Source organism: Aphis gossypii, chromosome 2 (assembly GCF_020184175.1).
Source record: "Aphis gossypii isolate Hap1 chromosome 2, ASM2018417v2, whole genome shotgun sequence".
Lineage (NCBI taxonomy): Eukaryota > Metazoa > Arthropoda > Insecta > Hemiptera > Aphididae > Aphis > Aphis gossypii.
Genome location: NC_065531.1, coordinates 87,849,857 through 87,874,515, shown reverse-complemented (window position 1 = coordinate 87,874,515; position 24,659 = coordinate 87,849,857). Strand labels below are relative to the sequence as shown.

At 29.2% G+C, this 24,659-nt stretch overlaps 1 protein-coding gene across 1 annotated transcript in view; it reads left to right on the top strand.

Annotated features, from left to right (window-relative positions):
* The first annotated feature begins 3,591 nt into the window (after positions 1-3,591).
* The window catches only part of LOC114133067 (mucin-5AC), a 99,369-nt gene continuing 78,301 nt past the window's right edge, over positions 3,592-24,659 (top strand). Inside the window, exon 1 of the mRNA XM_027998692.2 lies at positions 3,592-3,880. The gene's annotated coding sequence lies outside the window, so the exon portion shown is untranslated. The remainder of the gene's footprint in view (positions 3,881-24,659) is intronic.

Sequence of the window (24,659 nt, the reverse complement as noted above, 5' to 3'; positions counted from 1 at the left end):
TTTAAATTACAAGAGACTGTTACAAATAAAGTCAAACATAATTTAATGGTTTTTATTTAACTAATGAATATACAAAAAATAATACCCGTGTATAATATTATGTATGTAAAATATTACCTAGTTTATTTTAATTTCATAAAAATACTTAAATCTACTTTAAATTAATATTCATAAAGTTTAATTAGATACTTGACAAATTTAACCGATTAAATTATAATATTTTATAAATGTCATATAGAATATTATAATAATAATATTCTGTTGTTATTTTTTAATTACGATTAAGAATGTGTAAATCGTAGTTATATTCGGAGACTCAAAGTATTTCTTCTTTGTTCGTGACAATAGGTGATACATAATTCAAACATGTGTATAAATTATCATTCTTTTATCTGTACGCCAGGCACTAGTAATTATAATATATGTTCGGCCTCCTTGCATTTGTTATTATACACTTAACATTTTATATAGTATTGTTTTTACTTTTATATCAAAATACATAATTAAAACGATTCGGTTTTAAACGGTTGGTACGATATTGATTAGTTCTTATTATCATTTTTTATTAACTTGTATGACAGAAATCTTTCACTATTCCGTATTAACAATCTAGATCATATTTCTAACTATTAATATATAGATATAAGTCGATATTAGTACATGGGTATAATATATTATCTTATACTCACTGAACTCAATGAGACAATGATTTGTGATAGTAAAATTTATGTTTTAATATCGTTTAAGCCGTTAATATTAAACAAGTAATTTAATATGTATTCTGATTGACGTGTATGACTTGCAATCATATTATTATTAGTAACTAATATGCCTTAAGCTTGTTTAATATTATTTACAAATATTTTATATGATTTGTATATATAATAATATAATATACTAGATAGTTACACATTTTAAAAGGAGTACTATATTATTTGTTTAAATTGTTACTTAAGCTGTATTTAAGTATGACACTTTTATGTTGAAAAGAAAAAAAATATTTATACATACTATTATGTCAACGTAATTTTATGTTTGTACTCTGTTGTCTTAATTTGGTCATAAAAAATGCATAAACTTGTTTTTGCGGTATATTCCTTTGGGTACCTGTGGGCAGTGAACAATTTTATTGTTGTATTAGGGAAGTCAAAATCATAAAACAAAAATTATTTTACAGTTTATAAAGGAAAACCATAATAATGTACCTATGTAATAATAACATAATAGTGTACCGATAATAACCAACATCCATTTGAGAATAAATTTATTAAATTATTAAATAATGAATTACTATTAGGTATCAGAAAATTAATTAATTTGTATAGAACAAAATTAATATCACTCAATTAATAAATGATTTTTACATGATATGATTAAAACGGTTATGTTAAAAGTCATAGTAAAGTGAGTAGAATCACCCGATGCCATAGTATTTTATGGACACTAGAATAGCATAATTATTGAAATTTTAATAATAATTTTCAATGCTTTCGATATAAAATGTTTACTAAAACTATAAATATTTTACTCCACCATATGATTTAGAATTTAATATATTATATATTTTATTTTTTTGACCGTTTTAATTTAAATTTTAATAAAAAAAAAATTGTCGCTTGATCCATTTACACATAAATATAATATCATTTTTTAAAAATATTTTTAATCGTAAAAATAATGATTAACATATTTATTAATTATTGATTTACAATAACACATAAAAAGTTTAAGAACATCAATATTATTATAATGAGTAATAATTTATTTTATTCTAATCTCGAATTTCTACTTTATTTTTAATACATTTTCATGCTGAAACTGAATACGTTATGCGACATTTTAATTACACGTATCATGTGAAATAATAATTAAAATATTATACATTTTTTGATTACCTATCTACCAGACAGTTTTACACGATTCACGCTTACCTGGTATGAATAATGACCGTCGTGGTTTGTGTATATTTCGTAACATTTAATAATATTAACATTTATGTTTTCCGCTTTGACACGAGTCAGTCCAGACAATATATTTGGACGCGTATATAGTAATATGTGTTGTTTACATGAAAATTTTCGGATGATTTTATTTCTCTGAATTTTCAGCATCTACTCTGCTAAATTTGTTCAACGATAAAATTAAATTAACTGAAGAATTTTATCGTATTATAAACCTTTCGACATTTATATATATATATATATATATATAGTTTTATACAATTATTTTAAATGAAATATTATAATATAAATATTTAGATATAGTTTCCATTTGTCACATAAACATTTAAAAGTAAATCTCGTCGTCTCTGACAATTTTGCACGTCTCGTGTGCATTTGATAAATGTTAAAAACCTCACGTTTAACTTAATTTCGTAACATTTAACACAATCAAAATTGTAATCATCTTTACTCAACCGTTAACTCATTCACTTTCGTAAAATTAAATTAAAATATTATAGTAATACATACATTAAAACTGTTATAAAAAAAAAATGCAGGCGTATATTTTTTTTTTTTTTTTAAACAAACAACATTATGGATTGCGAAGCCATGAATGTTTTCTTACAAAACTGTTTATTTATTACTAATGTGTCACTTTAAAATACATATAAATTATTTTACTTATTTTTCTACTGCTAAGATTTTTATAAATTTAATACCAAAATTGTGGTTTTGATTGCAGTGAGTTATTCAACTTGTATTGCAAACCTTGAAAACATAAGTGCAGTATTATTAAATTAAAAAAAAATTTCCTGGTCAAGTACAGTAAGACAAGATATTAATTATAATTTATTGAATATTAGCAGACGTTTAATATGACTAATGAGTGTCGTATATATTATAGCTATGTTTGACATATTTGACGACGTTTATACACAAAATACCTATTTATTGTAAAAACACAAACAAATCATTGTATTAAATTCTAAAAATGTTGATAGAAAATGTATAGGTATTATATTGTAAAAGGTTCGCTACAAAAAAAAAAAAAAAAAAAAAAAACAACATTAAACCGTACAACTATAATATAATTATTTCGTTTTTATACACTATAAAATTATAAAACCTGTAGTAAATACACTAATACGTCATTATTATAAAATATTTTATATGAATGTTTATTTAAATTTGTCAGTGTGTATAAAAATATAAAAATGTTAATAATTAATTATCATTATCGAAATAATGACGAATTATTGAACATATTATCTATAGTCAATTGTTTTATATGTTTAATCGCCAACCTCGAAATTGTGCTCCCGTGCGAATAATTTCGTAAAATCGATCTTGTAACGCAATCGTAGTTTACTATACGAAACGAAACGTAACGGAAATATATGAGGTGCGTTTTTATCATGTGGAAAATACTTAAAATTAAAAAAAAATTAGGAACTACAGAATTCGCTCTTAAAACCGATTACCTATCTACCGAATAAACGGCGAAAACCGTTCGTTTTTCTATTGATGTACGTAAAACACTGTTGTTATTATCGCGAGAACGACCGGTCGGTGGTAAGGACGGCGGCGGCGAGAGCACACGTTCGCCCGGCGAAATGAACAGACCACGACGACGTCGACGTCGGAGGTTTAATTTCTTGTGCAGTCACCATTTAGACATTACCCGCGCGTGTACACTCACCATATACACACACTCGTATAGACACAAGCTCACCCGTCCGCCTGAGAATCATACGAACGGATATTTTTTTGCCATTTAGACACATACAAAATCGCATTTATTATAATTTATATAATATAATAATAACAATATTTTATACACACGCAATCGTATCCGAACCGATTTTTCTTCTAGAAAAGGACGACCGTGATCCACCGTTGCAGGGCCCAAGTGCGGCCACCAGCCGCCAAATATACAGGTAAAGAATTGGGTTTTTTTTTAGTGGTGTGTCTTTGTTACAAATTAAAATCATAAATTAGATTTTCAATTTTGTTTTTGCCATTCTATCTGCTTTTTATTATTTTTGTTAAAGTAAATTTTAATGATGATACGGTTTAGTGAGATGCACTTGTTTATCGATAGTAATAACATTGTGCTCGAGAGACCTGTACGCTAGGCCACAAAGTTTGTGATAGTTTTTATCATTAAAGCGTTATGAAGGTGTTTTATATAATAATATTATAATATTATGTGTAAAAAAAATATATTTATACCATTATTAATAGTTACTCTATTAAACAATAATACAATGTTACGGTTTGGTTTAAACTTAACATAAAATACAAATAATATATATATTATATATTACTAATAATGATGATTTTTTTCTTTCTTCTTATCATACTTCATAATATAATTTATATGCAAATCAATAACGTTTGATAGGAATAAATTAATAATAAATTAGTGTAATATTATTGTTTAAATTAATATAAGAAAAATTGAAAAATTAGAATTTTTTAAGCTATCTGATACACAAAAAAAAAACAACATTTTTGTAAAATACTCTTAACGATATCATAATATTACTAACGACGAAAAAAAATACCAATGTACATATTACTTACATATATTACTGCAGGTCAGTAAAACATAATAGTATGGCAATATTACAGATATAGTTTGATTACTGAAGATTAGCTATATCAATAAAAAATCGACGATATTTTTGAACACTTCTTCCAAACATGATTTATGATAATTCCCAAACAATAAAAAAATATTTAATTTTTAATTTTAAAATTACTTGTTACATTTTAACGTAAATAACAGAATTGGCATATTATAAATAAGGTATAATAAATTATTGAATAATTATAATTGTTTAAAATATATTATCAAATATTAGGAAAATTATAATTTCTATACTTACATTATCATTATATAAATAGTTGGCCTGTGTGTTTCCGTGTTTAAAATATTAGAATTAGTTGAATTTTTATTTCATATTGTTTTTTTGTAAAATTCCTTTTATCTAAATATTATGTACATTTTTTAATTATTCATTTACACGTTTATACTAAGTTCATACCTACATAGGTATGTAAATATTTCGTTATATTTTTATAAATGATTTTAAATATCAATATTATATTATTATTTGAGTAATTATATACGCAAATACAAGAAAATAAATTCAATATTGCATGAATATTTTTTTAATTTTTGCATTAAAAAAAATCATCTTCTGAAATATTTTTTTTTTTCATTTTTGTAAATTTGTTTTGAATTTATTATATTTTTGTTTTTTAAATATTATGTATATTTATTTAATTACAACTTTTATTATTGTGAGTATGTTGCAACACTTAAAATATTGTTTATTTTTATTAATTTTTATAATTTTAAAGTTTCTTCTTTACATGTGATATGTATCAAGGTTTTTACTATCCTTAGAAATACTGCGATAATATTTTAACGAATTAAACAACGGTAGGTACTAAGGGTTATTTTTTTGAATAATTATGAGAACAAATAATATTGATTTTGATTACTATGATTAATATTACCATCAATATATTACAAGTATTACATTTTATAATAAATAATTAAAATTACTGACTTTTTTTTTCTACCAATTTTATGGTAATTACTTATGAATGATGTAATTATTATTACCGTAGTTTTTTTCTATTAACTATATTTTTTATAAAAATAAATGTTTAATATAACTTTGTATAATATAATATACTTATATTATACTTAACGATTTTCTTAAGCAATCAAATAATTAATAAATTAAGTGAAATGTAAATACTTAGGTTTTTTCTTTTCATTTAAAAACCAAGAAGTGACATGTTCCTTTTCAAATACAAATTCATGGTTGATTAAATTTATTGGTTTGTTTTCGTTGAATTTATCCATTGATGCAACTAGTTAACAACATTAATAGGTATTTAACGCGATTACAAAACTTCTTATAAAAGTAAATTTAAATTTAACGACTTCTGCATTTTTAGACATTCAATTTAATTTTTTTCACGCATGCGTATAATTATTAATTATGTAATACCGTTTTATTTATAGAATATAATGCACTTTAATTTAATTGATAGTACATGAAATGTTAATAGGTGAAGAAAAAAGAGTATACCAAGAATAGATTTGAATATTTTATTTTAATACATACAAACTAAATATGATAAATTAATGTAATATTATAAATAATACACATATTAAAAACGATTTTAAACATACATAACAAGAATAAAACAAAAGAACATTTAAGCAATCTTTGGGAAGACTATAAATATAATTTTTTTGTGCTATGGTACTGAAACAATGCCTCCTCTAGAATTTTTGTAGAAACATCTTTTGATTGATTTTCACTGTTTTGTATAAATATTGTACAGAAGCACGTACATTCTATGTTGATAATCATATTATATGTACGACACAGTCAATTCGTTTCTCACAAGTCGCGTTACCATATTATTTTCCACTTTTCTAAGTAAGGATAATATACTTCGACGGTCAACGCGCATTATTTACCCACAACATACACTATTAGTCATTGCGTTGTATAACTATATTATAATTCTAAAAAGATAATATATAAGAACTTAAATATTTTTCACGTACTTATTCTGATAACGAATTTGAGGGTTCCAGCCATACTCTACGGCAATGGCGTACATTCGAGTTCGGCAAAAACGACGGAATAAATAGTAGACGCACGCATAGTTTAATATACACTAGCGCGTATATATTGTGTGTGAGTTGAGCGACAAGAAGAAGTGTAAATTGCACTGCCGAGGAGAGGAAAAAGAAAGTAAAACATTGTGTTATCAAATAATACGTTTTGTGAACAACTCTTCGTCGTTGCCATTAACATTGTTTTGAATATATTATTATTTGTTATTTTTTTTTTATCATTTCTTTGCGTTATCATTATACGACCAATTATATTGGCTTTCGCTTGGATTTTTTTTAAGATCACATCACGGAATTTGAACGATTGTCATACAAACTATATTATAGTATAAACTTGCCCGTTACAAGTGGCTCCCCGCGGCTGTACGTATATGTTACAACGTGTATCACGTTTATATTTAATAATATTATACAGCACCTATATGCACGTTAATAAAAGGTACTTGCTCTCTTGGTACGACTATTAGAAATTCACTTTCTGTCTTAAAAATGTAAGCGGGCTGTTAACTCTCAATCTGACCTTGTTTTCTCGAAAAAATATAACGTTTTATCAAACGCCTAAATGTTTCAAGGTCATCAACCCCCCTGTGATGCACCATAGCGGAGGTATGGTCCGAAATTATAATATCCATTTCCGTTTTGAAACTGTGTGTTAAGTATAGGTATTATTAGAATGTGTATTTGCCATTGGGTATAATATTATCAACATAGATATTATACGATAAAATTAATAAGTGTGTTTTCAAAACGTCGAATGAAAACGTTAAATCATTTTGGATTGTATAATATGCATAATGTATATAGATGTATATTCGAAATAACGTTGGCGTTATTAACTATATATATATAATGGTTTTTAGTTTTCATTCTATTCGTACGGAGTCTTCTATATAAACGATATATATATAATATTCCTACGTTTTATGAAGTAACACAATTATAAGTAATCATCCGTGATGTAGGAGTTACAGGCGTCGTTTTAATGTTTTTTTTTCATCTCCGACCCATTTGTAATGGATTTTTTTTTCAAACTAAAAACTCTATTACAAAATTTGAATTCGTTATTCACAAGTATATTATAATGCAGTATTTAATATCCAAGGTCAAAATGATATTATTATAGTATACCGTAGTATTTGGTGCTTAATATCAATAAAACGCGACGTGTGCCGCTCGCACAACTGTTGACGTCTTCACATTTACAATAATAATTGTCACGTTTTCGCGATTGAAAAAAAAAATTGAAAAAATAAAAAAATAAATACTTGTTCGAATTTAGACACGGTAGAGACTAGCGGACAACGACGTCAAGTTAAACCAGCTGCGGATTGTAATCCGTTTTTGTGTGGATTCCAATTTATAATCCTAAAACATTAATGTGACAAGGCCTCAAAAGCATTGTGCTAGCGACAATCAATATTAACCTACACTGATTATAATATTATGTTTTGTATATCTTCGTATTAAACTAAGTAATACACCAAGCATGCTTAGATATCCCCATGTTTTTCTTTAACGATGACATTTTTCAATAATAACAATATATAAATAATATATAGGGCTATATTTTCAAATTGCCATTTTAAGAAATTATTTGTACCGAAAACAACTTCACTCCTATAAATCGTTAATCAGATAACTTTTTTTAGTAGTTAGTTGGTTTTTAAAAACTATTTTTTTTTTTTTTATCATCAAATTTAAATACTTATTTATAACTTAGTAATGAATTGTTAACACTTGATTTAAATACATCGGAATTAAAAAAAAAAAATCATCTACTCAATAATTTACTGTAAAAAAGTAAGTTGCTGGTTATTATTTGAAGAAAAGAGAAGCTTGCAGTATTCCCATAGAACATTCTTGAAATTCTATGCATTCCAAAGTAGAATAAAAATGTTGAATAATTGGAATAATATCGTCAGTCTTTAAATATACTTAAAAATTCCAAAAATTAGAATTTGAATAAATTCATTATATATATATATATATATATATAAAAAAAAACATTGTGGTGAGCATAACTTATGGATCACTCTATACATTACAACTCATATAGATTTTTCCTATCAAAAACGGAAGCAGGAAATACTGTACGATACCCGCATCCCGTTGCACGCCATTTCCATTCTTACTGGCGGCAGTAATCTTCTTCGAAGTTCGTCGCCGTCTCGACATGATATTTCACTGTAAGGCGAACGTCCGGGAAATGCGAAATGTTATATTAATATAAGTATAAAATAGATTAAAATAGGGAAAATAACGCAATCACGGTGAACTCGTATTATATACCTACATAAAATGGTAGTTTGTTTTGTCTATACAGCAGCGTAAAGTCAGTTTCGTTGTGTGCGCATACGAGAATACAATGGCGACAGCGTGTTGCTATATTACTAGGATATCAAACGGGAAATAGAAAAATTAAGCTAAAGAAAAAAAAACATTATTAATACGGTACATTTTTCTTTTCATATTCTACTAAACGAATTGTTACTAGTAAACCTTTTATGACGTGGACTTAAACGTATTAAGCCGCAAAATCGTGAAAAACCTACAATTATGGAAAACAAATTTACCGTGAGACGTAGGTATATTATAATTTTTAAACTTAATAGACAATAATATAACGATAAACGGTAAACCGATCGTCGACAATCGATCGACGGCAAAACGTCGTCCGGCGTGGACGTTCTGTCGTTGAACAGGTTTCACCGCTGCAAGTCCCCGGGGCGGCCGTTTTGTGCGAGCGCAGGTCGTTTCGGCGGATTGCACTCTCGCCCGGCAATGTCAATGTCGATAACCTGATGGGGGCCGGACCGGTTGGCCGCGTGCACTTTCCATTTCGATCCGGCAAATTCCATGAGATGAGAGTACTACGACGATGTATATTATTATAATAATTTACGCGTAATCTAGGTACGTAAAGCTTCGGCTTCAGGTAAAATGTCATAACTTAATGTAATGGCTATTTTTTTATCGATCGACAAGTAAAAAGATGGCCGTCACAAAAGAACGAGTGAAATGCAAATTTAGCTTCCACGGAAAATGAAAGCGTTTCTTTTCCTCGTTTTAGTGTTCATGCTATAAGAGCTGTGCACTACGTATGCATAATATATAGATAAATATATCAAATGATTCATTTAACGTACGGCATTTATTATTTTAAAAAATATAACACTTTTTAAAACATTTTTTTAAGTTTTTTAAATAAACCATTTTTCCCAATATTTATAATATTTAGGCGTTAAGTTTTTTTTTTTTTTTATAACAACATAAACATTTAGTTCTTTATTTAAAAGCAAAATATTATTCGGAGTAGGTACTTACTTTGAAACAAAAAAATTGAACTTTTGACGAGTAGTTTAAGAGTTATACGTATTTAGAGTTATGATAAATGGAGTGATTTGATTACAGAGGTATAGTTGGTATACATTAATTGTTATTAACAATTCCGGCCATTAAAACTTATAATACTTAAATTATTAAGAAACTTATATGAAATTAGATTTGTATAGAACAAAATATTACAAACAATAGTCCTTTAAAATATAAAGTAAAAAACTTAAAAACTATAACGATATTTTTTTCTGATATAATGAATATTTTACGTTAAATGAATCACTCCGTATACATTTTTTCGTAGATACCACGCGTGTGAAGCGGGATCCAAGTCTGGAATAATAATTTGTTTCAATGAAAATAACATATTATAACAATGAGAAACCGACCTCATTTTTTGTTTTAAATAAAAACAATTACGCGCGTAATATTTCCAGATATATGACTCCGAGAAAGCCAAAGTTTTTAAATGTTAATTTAGAAACGTATTACGTACGTAATACGATACTGTAAAGTGCATTACCATTTGCCACTATAATAAAAAATTGTGTAACAATAATACGATAGCCATTATGACGATGCAAAAATATGTCCAAGTTCGTAATACTCCTAATTTATTTATATTTTTTACGCAGTATAATGGTTCAATTAGCGCAATAGATCAGTGCGTAATAGCACACCTCGTAAAAATTTGATATGTTTGTTATTATTAATTATTAATTAGGAATCTTTAAAAAAACAACGCTTGGAAACATTTACTTATAAAATGTGGTATTTAAACAATTAATTCAAGAATTCGTAGCGATAACCCAGAATTATTATTGTTAATGAATTCCAATTACTAACTTATATAGTTATCTATTATGATGGCACTCATGAACGTATATATTATATATGATATAAAATATACCATACAAACTTGTGTGAAAAAGCAATCAGTTATCTATCACATAGTTAATGAAGGTAAACTGTCATCAAAAGAATATCGATATTTACATACGAAGAATTACATGTTACTTTATAGGCAAAACTATTTTATCCAATATAATCGAATGACCTAAAAATATTTTGCAAACTTATCGTTTAAACTGTATCAATCAAACGTTGAAAATAAAGAAAACAATGTACCCTTTTTGTTAGTTATATTAAGGGTTTTACGCCTGAGGTCAATTGTGACATTTTTTTATGAAATAAATTTTGATTGCCACCAACAGTATCAAACATTGTTATAAATCAATCGATTTCCAAATCATTTTTCAGCAAAGAAAGCTATTTGGTCTAGAGAGGTATTTCAGTCTGAAAAAAAAGTTGTCCTCTGTAGAGATGCTCGATATTCAATATGAGAATGCTTGTATGATGCTGAAGAGACTAGATAGGTCAAAATCTGTGTATCCATTATGATTATATGTGTATATATATATATTTATTTATTATATACCTACAGTCTGAATGTGTACAGAAAGGTGGAATGGAAGCAATAAAATTGCTTTTTTTATTTTCACCGGAACAAAAGACTCGTCCTAATAAGATTTATACGTCGTTTGTTGTCGTTGATTGTATGCGTGTGTTTGTATGTGTGTTTGTACACGTTTGGTGGCGGTAGGAAGTATGAACGCTACCATGTTGCCCAATTTATAATGGAAAAAAAAATAATAATAATTCAGACAACAAGGGGCAGGCTGTTTTCCAAAATATGCATAATAATAATAATAGCCAGACGTGGGCATTTCAGCACGCCGTGCGGTAGAGTAGCAAGCAAATAATGTCATCATAAATCCCAGGGACCGGGTTTTTATCTGCTTTTTGCCATTTAAATTAAAGTTATAAACGGCCCTGAGGAATTTTATTTGTGCATTATAAAATGCGTACAACATTCCCGTCGCCCAGCGATATTAAACGGCTCTCTTTATAACATAATACATAATATTAAAATAATATGCCATCTACGTCCCGCATATTCTATATACCTGCAACGAAACTATAATAAACGTACTGAACTGACGGAAGTGCGGATCAACAGAAAATTATTGCACCATTATTAAATTATTTTGATGTATATGAAAAATCAAAATAAGAAACCATACTATAAGTATCGTCAAGTACAGCTATTTCTATTAAAATATGCATTAACACGCTACTATTCCACCTTTAGCATCACTTGAGAGATGTAATAATAAATTATCATTAGTTATTTGGGCCCAAATATACATTATAATACGAGTTTAGTGCATGCAGTACAATAATATTCAAAAATGAAATAAAACATTTTTTTACTTTTGAAACTGTCATAGTACTCATCACACAGTATAACTTAAAATATGAGTACGTAAGCTAAATACTATTATTATATTTATTTTTATTACAAAGAACTGGATACCTTGATTTAAGTTGAATTATGGAAAACAGAAAATTTTATTCGCATGACGAATACCAGTGCGGCGTCTATTTAAAAGGGCGACATTCGTAGACGTAAAATATAAAACGGATTTCGTGTCGACACGGCTGGGGCCTCGACAGGAAATGGAAATGCCACACGCGAAATGTGACGAGCTTTACGACAACACGACGTATCCCAGGCACCTATATAGGTGAAAATTTTCCTCTGAAAACTGAAAACGGCAAGCAATATTCGTCCAGCCGTCACGAACGTTTCCGGCGTCCACTTTCCACTCAGCCACACACGATAACCTCCGCCGATAGTCGGAGTGTTGGAAAATATCTATTAACGTGAAATGTACGAACGTTATTGGTAGAGAGCTGAGAAATATAATGATAAACCAAATTCTCTGTTGTAACTTTTTGGAACGTGTCTGCAGAGGCTGTCCCAACCTTTAATCTTTTCACAACTCACACGTATATTATGATCTATCTGTTACACGAGTCTATTTCGAGCACAAAATGTTTGAAATCAAAAAGAAACACACGACGTAGTACTGCAAGTATATATATATATATATATATATATATACTGTATACTATAAAATGTCATATATATTATATATTTAGTATTGTGTTGCTTATGCATACTTGTTATTATATAAATCTATACTGCAATATACAATAATCCGGTAACTTTCGTTATTTCCCGGATTTTACGTAAATGTATACTGTTGTCCTGGTTGAAAACATACCTATAATAATATATTAATGTAATGTTATATAATAAGTTGAAGATGGGACAAATGAGCAAATGTCAATGAATATTACGTTTGGTAATTAATTATTTTTATTATTATAAACTGTGATAGAACTTTATGGTTCTACGTATATAATACTTTATAATATACAATATACGTATTTTACAAACAGTAAAAATAATAAATCGCTGGGTGTTTTGTACATTCTCATTAGCTAAACTAATTATTTTTTACTCAATATAGGTACATAAATTACTATGAACACATTTTTTTTCAAGATTAATTAGTTTTAAATATTTACGGTCTAACGATCGACAACGATAGGTACACCGAATAATGAAATAAACATATACATCATGTAAGATCGTTTACTTTCTTTATTTTTGATAAATGATAACAATTTTTTACCATAACTAACTATTTTTTATTTTTATTTTTTGTAATTGTATACAATATTGAAAATTGTTTCGCTGTTAACGGATTGAATGTATGGGCAAAGGAAAGGGAATCGAACAACTATCGGTTAGTTATAATACCAGTATATAAAATATGCAATAAAGAAATGAGAAGAAAGTACAAACCAGTTTGTGAGGAGACTATCATCATATTTTGAATATATCTTATTGTTAGACTGAAGGCGATAAACGAGAGCAATAAATAATATAGTCAAGGTTAAGTTATTAAGATGAAAGTGCGGTAGAGTATATTTAATTAATGAATAAGTTATCCGTGATTTAATACGTTCAAAGGAGGTATCTGAATGCATAAATACATTATTAAATTTAACAGCTCAATAAAATATGGTTTAAATAAATTATATAAAAAAATACTTTTGATGATTTTTAATTCGAATTATTAAACAAAAGTAAAAATTAATTGAACACAAAAAAGGAAACTATTTTACCATATTATGCAGTCATTAATGGTACGGAAATAAATTCCCGTAGAGCATTAAAACGGAAATGTGTATTTATTTGTTGTCTAGAACTGGAAAATAAAATTAAACGTCACCTTCTAAAAACTGTGGCTTAGGCATTAAATAAAAGCGAACATCATTAAGAAACACGAGAGTATATAAAATTAGTAGGAAATCGATATCGTGAAAATGTTTCAACGCCGTAGAAACCTTGATCACGAGAATATTATTTACGAGTAAATCGAAAAATATTTTTTTTTTGTTTTATTTCTCGCTTTTTCTACCAGAAAAAGTATAAAATATTCACTAAAAATAGTGAGAGACCGTGGAAATTAAAATTCATACATAAATGTAAGAAAATCCTACGAATATAAACCAATGCAAAAATCGAAAAACGACGGTCGGTCGTGAAGTTGCGCTACATGCACAGCTGCAGACTACGCACACAACACGCAAACGCTGGGTCCAATCAAGCCAGCCATTGTGTGCCCATTTTCAATGGGTAGAAATGTGTAACTGAATAATTATTATTTTCCTACAGCGGACGGACTCGGAGACGACTCGCGTGAATGGCCCGTTAAATTGCGAATAATCGCGCTTGTTGGATAGGAATATCGGCCACTTCGTCCGACAGCGTTACATTATTACAATATACCTAATGCCAGTTGTATATGTTCAGCGCACATATACATCTAATATTATTGGCGACGACTGGAGGATAATTTTCCACCGAAAACAGCAACAATCGATCGTATCGATCGGGTTCGCTAATCCGTGGTTGGTACTGGTTGACTGTAGTGTATTTTATTTATAAATACGTCGTCGTCAATCACCTTCGGCTTGGGTGGAGAGGCTAAACGCCGCGTAATCGTCAAAAATATTTGGATGGTGGTGGTGTGGGGACACGCAGACAAATGGCTGTTAAATATGTATAACGCCCCTATACCACACTCACACACATATACTCAACGGCATAAACATTTCGTATACAAAAGTTGCCGGAAAATCATAAATCATCGGGACGGTGTAATATGCGTTGTCTACGTGTGTATGTGTGTGTTAACTCTCCACCGCGAACACTACCACATTAGGTGGAGAAGGATAACGGTGGTGGTATTGAAAACTCAGTAAAAACGGGAGCGAAGCCAGGAGTAGTCGTGGGCTGTGGCGGCGTTTCAAGTGCGGTGCGGGTTCTCGCGCAAGAAATTTAAACACAATCCATCAACGTCGAAACACCGCCACCGATCGTCTTCACGTCCTCATATACGGCATGTATATACATAATATATATATATATAGTATCGGAATCACGAATTTCATAAACGTTTCGTTTTGTGTACTGCAGATAAGACACAAAATTATGACGCCGGTAGTAGGTGCAACGTGTGTGTGTGGATCGTACGAGTGACTCATAGATCAACCCTCTCTATCTCTCTGTCGTCCGATCGGCGGGGGTAGCCGGTAGACGGGCAGGTGTGAGACGGATCGTGCTTCGATGGATATCGTCGCCGTAATTCGTTTTTAATCGCCGTCGCGACCGTAAATAACTCAGACGCCTCTCCGGAGCCGCGTAGTCATTAGCGACGGCTGTGTAACGACCACGCCCCACTCGTTCGAGCTATTATTTTCGTGTTTTCCATGAGACGGAGGACTTAAAGATGTGTAAAAGAAAAAAAAACCTTCTAGAAAAAAAAATCACCGACGACGTTATGATTAGCGGCATGGTATACGATAAACTTTGTTCGGGGGAAAACAAGACGTGTGCGTCTGCGGCAGGAAACAAATTTTTTTCGTGGATTACGAAATTGTCGAGAAGCTTCTTTTTTTCGTATTGCAATAAAGTGAAAGCTATGATGCGTTGTCGTTGTTTGTGTATTAGAAGGCGCAGTTATTCAAATGTATAATAAACAAATACGATTTCGGTCGTTGACTAGTGAATATATGTATAATAATATAATATGTTTATGTACCTATATGACGTATACATATAAGTATTTCAATTTGAAAATATGTCATACTTCCTTGCTGATTACAGAAAAAACATATTTGACCACCACATAGTTGCATAACATCTACGCTAGTTTTCATTACTGTTTATATGCATATATTATATATACCAAGTAAATAGATTATGAGTATGCCTATTTATAGAATTGTCCGGGCACATATCCATATACTAGGACGTCCTGTTCCGTAATTTCTGCGGCTCTAATATGATAATAATTATAATTCTGTTTGCTCTTCACGTATGGAAAGTCCTGTTTAGTATTCCAGAGTTTAGGATTGTATAACTCGTATGGTACCTACCGAATTATATATCATCTGAAAATGTTAAGATGCCGTCAATCGATCTATATTATGATATGGATAATCCACGTACCACTCGAATATGTTTCAAAAACAACCGAAGATGATGATGAAAAACACATAGGAATTAGGAGTTGCAAAAATCCAATAATTGGACGGCGATCTTATTGTGCAATTTGACGGTTCGGAAAACACGACTATATAATATTATTATGCCAACACAGTGTTGTTGTTATTATATTATTGCACAGTGCCTATGGATTTGGTTATAAAAACCTCATCGTGCCGATACCATCTACAGTTGAATGTTTTTAACGATCTCATTGTTGTGTTAATTATAAATCGAAATTATTAAACTAGCCGAGTTCAATAATGACTACAGAATTTCACTATTCTCTTTTCGGACGCGAGCATGCGCGCATAATCCGTGTAGAGATATAACAATATTATATGTACCTACCTACATGACGTTACGCGAACAATACTCAATAACACACGTAATGACCCTTAATTTACATATCACACGCCGATCGTTAATGATAATAATAATACTGCTCTCATCATAAATTGCATTGTATAGCGTAAGTCTATTTGAGTCAACATGACCACATGCTCATACATGGTATATTATAGCGGTAATCTATCTATACATGAATAATAATAATGCACTGTTTCTCTTTTTATTTTGTTCGATGGTCAGTAGAGTGATGTAGGTACAAACTTTCAAAACATATAATACGAATTTTTGGTTATCCGGCTAATACTTTTCTTTCCGATCGTCTGTATAATGGCCATCAAATGGTTCTATAGATAGCAAAGTTCAACTGCATCAACGTCTTATATTCGTATAAACTATAAAACTCGCGTATAGAGAACTATATACATAAAAGAAAAAAATGTTTTCACGTTGATGAATAATACAATGGATGGTTCAGTGATTTATATTTCGAAACGTTTCTAATATGCGTACTCATATATATAATATATATATATATATAAGTATATAAATGGTTGGTATAATTTTCACATAAATAATAATTATACAGAGGCATTTTGAAAATGTGTATTTCCATCTGCGATCGTGAAACCGTGGGTACATATAAAATTATTAATTCGTATGCATATCCACCGTCGTGATATTAATAACGATTATGTGATTCTAGCGATGTAAGATTTCATTACAACAGCTATAATTGTAAGTTTGTATACGTGTTTATATGTTTTATACTATAATACGCGCCGTCTTAAGATGACACTCGACGTAATAAAACTTTATTTAAGAATTTATAAAACGTATTATATTTTAATTATACACGCGGTCTTAGTCAATGTACTATATTAACCTCGGATTGATTGTTTGTGTTAAAGGTTTGTCGTGCGCTTATCTCATGACCTAAGTCATACTTACCCTATATTATACGTTACATACAATATATTCATAACTGACCGATCAATTAAAAATTATTTAGAAAAAGTTTGATATCAGGTATTTGAGGTAATAATATTCATCAATATTGTTGTTTATTTTTTTAAAATTAATCCAAACGTTGTTTGTCTGTTTCTGATAGCTAGTCGTCAATAGTCTAAATTACGTTTATAATTTCGTTACATTGAAACTTCATGATGATGCAAACTCCTCAAAAACTATATTATATATTTTTATTTTTATAATTAATTATATTTACAATCTATACACAAATTGCGTAACAAGTAAATTATTTGAAAACATAAAAAAATAATTGCATTGTATACTTGAGAGGAAAAACCATTTGTTATCCACATTTAAATTTAATTATTAATATTCATCTATTTGTTTCCTGAGTTAAACTAGTTTCTGTAATTATGCTATGTTAATTAGCTATTATCATATATCTAGCAAATATTGAAGTTGATATTTTTGTTTTGAGTAATCGGTATGTATATATTATGTATTATATTATTTGTTACGGGATTAATTATTAATGGGTGTATTCCCCGCGTTATAATCATTTCAAAGCGGATAGTCCGGTTACAAGCGACCGTGTTTTCTTTTCTTTGGATTGTTATTTATTATTGTCATTGGCGTGAGGTGTAAAAGTGGTTTTTGATTAATTGTCGTTTTCCTTCTTCTGGGTAGAATAATAATATTGGCACGTAATAATATCATATTACTACGGTATACGACGTGCCGTGTACTGAAGATGAATAAGAAGATAAACTTGACATGGCCTTTTACGACTCATTGACCGGACCGTAGATGTTGACTTCCGCTGTGACACCGACATCAAAATACACATAACATAACGACAGATTTACTGTGGATCAAAAAAATAAAAGTAAATAAATAAGGCTCGTAATAATCTATCGCTGGTCGACGAAGAGAAAAAATAAAAGTTATTTAATCCCAAGAGAAAATGTAATCAGGAAGCAACAATAATATGCGCTCTGATTCGGGTAGGCGGAAAGCTACGCGCACAGGCTCATTAACCACATACCGAGTGAGCGTTAATACTGCTTGAGCATATATAATAATATATGGTGAAACACGAAATAAGAAACACAATCTTATAAGTACATCTATGGAGTGCCGATCTTTGAATAATCGCGACTGTGAGTTGCGTCTTAAGAGTTCGTGAATTTTTTTCTATGCGCTACACCAGGAATTAGGATACATAATATAATAAAGATACTTAAACTTAAGTTTTTGATCAGTTCTGGAAACTTATTTTTTTTGTATTTTAACATATATTTGGCAATCTGTATTTTAATAATTGACAGTGTAGAGTTGTGATAAAAACCCGCGCGGTTGATGTATACTTACTGCCAAAATACGTAGTATAATAATGCATTTTGCTTTCACCCGACGCTACTCTGTTTTCGACCTACACGCGTACGGTTGTACAGTTGAAATATGATCCGGATTTCAAATCCTGTTTTGCGCGTTATCCGATCGATCGATTTCGATAATTGGAAAATTCCGCGATTGAGCGTTTTATTTTTTCTACCATTTCGGGAATATAATAAAGTGATGTATATATATATATATACAAACAAGTATATCTGTTATTACCACCGACCACGTGCCATCGTTACGCGTAATAATAATATACGTCCGTTTGGTTCACAAGCCGCGGCGTGTGACTTCCTGTTTATACACATATACACAGACACATTTTTATGACACCTGCGGAAGTTTGATGTTTAATTCCGTTATAATTTCATTGAAACAACCCATCGTAGAGAAGGTGAAAGCGCACGATATATTGTGTGATGTTATATATATATTATTAAACCGTGAAAGCGTTTATACATAGCGAACCCGCAAACAATGGTGTGGTTCTTATAGGACTACCCGGTTTGGAGTTGTTTTTGCGCGCCTTCCGCGCCCACCGTCTGTGACCATCTGCGCGCTACCGTCTCTCCTTTATTTTTGGCGTTGGACTTACATAGTTTCGGCTGACGGATGTGCGGTTTGGCTCACTGGCAACCGAGCTTCCGATTGTTTGTACATGCGGACCATTAGTCAAAACCATGGAACTAGAATCGTCGCCGATGTTGGTGGTATTATAGACTTTGAGGTGTTGATGGGGTAGTGACCCACTCTGGTTGTTAGCGCCTGTGTTTTACGGCCGAGTAAAACAATGAACAGAACCAAAATTGTTATAATATGTACATAATATATTATAATAATACGATTTACCAACCTACAATAAGAGAAACGGTAAGCAGTTTTTTTAGCAGTGATATACTTCAATATTACCTTTAAAACAGATAAAGAACGAAGAAAATAATTATACATAGTTACCTTCTAGGTATAGAACAATATTAATAGTGGTGTTTTTGTTTTTCGTCTCTGACCATCGATGCAGTATCTATTGGTTAATTTTTAAAACTAATAATTTACACGCAAATATTTTAAACTGGTATTTGTTTTGTATTTTACATGTTGTTTATTTCTTAATGGGTAAAGATTATGATAGTGTTTCACCATTTTTAAACTCCAAGGCGGTATATTGATGTCGAATACGCTATTGCCTAAATACATTTGCTATAATATCTATACGACTATTGCAGTATAATATAATATTGTATTCACTGTAACAGTATTCAAACCAAAAGATCAAAAGGTAGTAATGATGCTGCATGATAAACATTCTTCGAACATGACGGTATAAATTATTGGTATTCCTACTCTAACAAAGCATATTATTTAATTATGTCTAGTGAATCGGTTTATTTTGATTGGTCTAGTACATTGCGTTATATTAATGCAGTTGATGTTTAATTAAATATGGTTAAAACACATCTTGCTCCGAAGTATATATATATATATTTCCCTAACGTAAACACAAATTTATATTTCTAAGTAATTTTGTACAATGTACGTAACTTAATAAAGCAAAAACATATTGGTTTGTGCAAATTACATTAAAGCCAGGTAAATAATATATTCCGCTTGCATAGAATGAATTCTGAAATTCTACGAACTCTTTGTAAAATTCTTTAAATAGAATATAATATTAATTTATGATGAGTATTATGGTATATGATATTTGTACGATATTTATGTGTGCTGTATTCTTCAGAAATGAGGATGTTTAAAATCAAATTCTTATCGGCTTCAGAATTTGCAACCAACTGGATAACTTAATTTAAAGATAAACGATTTTAATCTGCTCTGAAATGTTTCCTAAGAAAGAAGAAACTATGTTACCTACCTAGTTGATTTATTTAAAGTACTTTAGTTCGGTAAGTTTTCGTCTTATAGTTAGCCGATTGGTTTTTCACTAGAATCTCCTATTGTACATCTATCTTCCATCCGTACAAAGTTTTTTTTTGAGGGCCATTACTCACTAAAACTCCCTATACATTACTATAATGGTATATCTTATCTTTATCTACCCGTATTTTCTAGCACCAATTTTAAAGTCAGATGATGGGTCATCGATAAAATACTATATTATCTAACCATAACAACATATTCATCGTCATTCCAAAGTTTTACAAAAAGTTAGATAATGGTTACATTCCATGTGGGTTTTGAAAAATAAATATTATGACATATTAGCATTTACTAACAAATATATTATAATCTTACTACATTATAATTCCGGTAGTTTATCCTTGAGTTATTCAAGAATTTTATATTAATTCGTTTTCACAATCGGTCTTATACTCATGTATTATTTTAATACATATTCTATTATGACATTATGTTATAGTTTATGATCTAAGACGACTATTTTAACAAAAGTGTGCAGTGGCCAATGAATTAATTTAGTATCTTACATAGACATTTAAAATTATTTATACTTTTTTCTGGTAGTTAAACATATTATATTTATATCATGCAGTAATTTTGTTTTAATATGTTTAATATTTTAATTTATTTTGACCCTTATTTAAAAATTATTATTAATATTTAGAGATGTGGAATACAAATTTGTACATGCGAATATTTTTTTTCTTATTTTTAATATTCTTAAAATTTTTCACAAGAAACCTTGTCTTAATAAATGGATAAATAGAGTAATATGTAATGATAGTCGACAAAAATGTACCTGAAAAACGTTTTATAATTATTCACATTTCTCTACTCATAAGTCATAACCAAATAAAACGTACTTTTTGTATACGAGTAAATAGTTACATATAAATTATTGATAGTGGGAAAACTTGAGAACGGATTTCAAATGCCTCAGATCGATTAAAATATCGTTGAAAAATAACAATGACTTGTCACTTATAGAAAATTTGTATTTCTGTGGCTTATAATTTGTCAAGTAACTATTAACAAACGTTTATGAAAAAAAAAAGTGTAGTGATAATTAAACGATGATTCTAACATCGTGTCAACGAACAATGGGTCGTGAACACAAGGGGTAGAAAAAATGGTACGACTTTTGTCTTCACTTCGGGTATAATGTTAGAGAACAATACAGTTTTAATGATGGCGTTGACGACGTTTTAGTCTTATGATGATTTACCATGTGGAAATAACATTTTATCTAATTGTGGTTTATAATAATAAACCATATAATAAATATTATATTGTATATTATATAGTTTAAAACATAAGAAAATTAAAATACAGACAAATATTCGTGAACATCAATATATTAACATGTAGGGTAATAATATACCCTACTTGTATTATGATGGACCTATTCGTAAATTCGAAGTATAATATAATATATTATATACCAATTATACCTATATGCAATATATATTATATATAATAATATCGAAGTAGCTAATATTTTTTTCGGAAAAAGAAATATTTTGATTTATTTATTTTTAAGAAAACCTCTAAATATGACACACTTTAATAACGAACACCTTTATGGTTAGATTTTGATTATTTTGATTATAATTATTATTTAAGTATATTAATTTATTACAATATACATTTTTATTTTTATAAATTATTATATTATTATATTTATCTTAACTATCATAGGGAATGGCAGTCTTTTTCGGTAACTGATTTTGTTTTAAATAATAGAATATTATTTTAATAATATGTGAATCACTTTTTTTGTTGATATAATATTTCAATATTTTTTATTTTTCTAAATAATGGATACAATTTTGGCGACTAAGAGTGTCCGATATTAAGAAGTTTTATTGTGAGATACATATAATATGTGATGAAGCAAAGTGCTCTTTACATGCATGTACTAAAGTACCACTTAAAATTAAAGTCCTACGATTCCAATTATAATGTTTGCCTATATAATATAGAATGATGTATAATTTTATATTTATATATACATATATTGGGTAAGCCTTTAATACGCTGTTGCGGCGAGTTATACACGCGATTACCCTTATGGGCTTGCTAAAAGTCGGTATCATTAGCGGCCACGAGAGCAGTGCACCGAAAATCCGTTGTGCTTTCACCGCCCGACGAATTGGACCGCCATAGTGAGGGGTTAGTGAGCAATTAGTGTCCGGAAAATTCCCTTTACATATCATAATAATATACTTGCTGATGAAAACTGCTAACGGATAATATTCATTCCCGACATCCTTTCTAAACTCCTTTCCTTGTTTCCATTAAAACCTCGACCAAGAGTGGCTCGGCCGAACCGTAGACTGAGCTGCAAATTATTGAAACGATATGGCAAGTTATATTATCTAAACCTAGCATATAATTTACACAAATAGCATATCTACACATACTATTATTCATAAATGTATTTAATAAATAATAATATAACTCCTGGTGTACGAGTAATTATATCTATATGTATGATATATGTATAATTCTTAAAATGTAAATGAATAGGAGGGATAAAACTATTTATGCAATATTCAATATTTGTATATTTAAAGTTTAAAAGTATACTTGGTTTTAAATCATGTGACAAAATTAAATAATTAAACTTCAAAATAGGTGCATAATTATTATTAATTATAACCAGATCTCTAATATGGTCAATAATATTCATAACTTCACAATGGTCAATAATAATAGTAGATAAATACAAAATAAAATATATTACATAGAGACACTTTCCACAATTTTATCCGAGTATTAATTGTGATTCATTTTAAATTTAATTAGTTTTCAAAGAATAATGATGTAAAATAAAAAAATAAATACTCCATCGTTATTCTGTAAACTATAATATGTTATATGTTACTGTCCTAAATGTATTTGTTAAACAGCAATATATATACATATATATATAAATAAATAAATGTATGTATATCATATAATAAATATATCATAATATTATATTATGCGCTCACCAAATCAGTAGCGTTTCGCCTATCTTACACAATATTCCCACTGTCGTTGCGGTAATCGTTCGCTAGCCAAATATATTGTACTAGTTACATAGAATACCGTGTACATTGTATAAATATAGATCATCGTTCTTTATGCTTGCCATTTTTTTTTTTTTTTTTGTTCACCGTGATACATTTATATATAATATACTTATATTATGGCTTATAATATAGTGATATATATATATATATATATATACTAAGCACGTATATACGATATGTCTAGTAACATTAAGCGTACTTGCATCGAAAAATGTATGTACGGTGGTACTGACTCATAAACGATTTTACGGTTGTTTAGTCGTAATTATGTAACTCATTTGTCGTGATAAACGACACGCACATCAGAATAATGATAATAGTAATGATATATTGTCATTAAAAATTCGTTTTGCCCGTTCGGTCACCGAGAGTTTATTCTATACTATTAGATAAATAATTTGTTGAAAAAAAAATCCATTTCTTTAGAAACACACAGCTGTGTTAATAATAATTTAATACCTCAGTATGGTAATATGTGATATAATTTGAGTATTTTGCATAAATTGGCACTTGCTTTTAGGTTAGGTAAG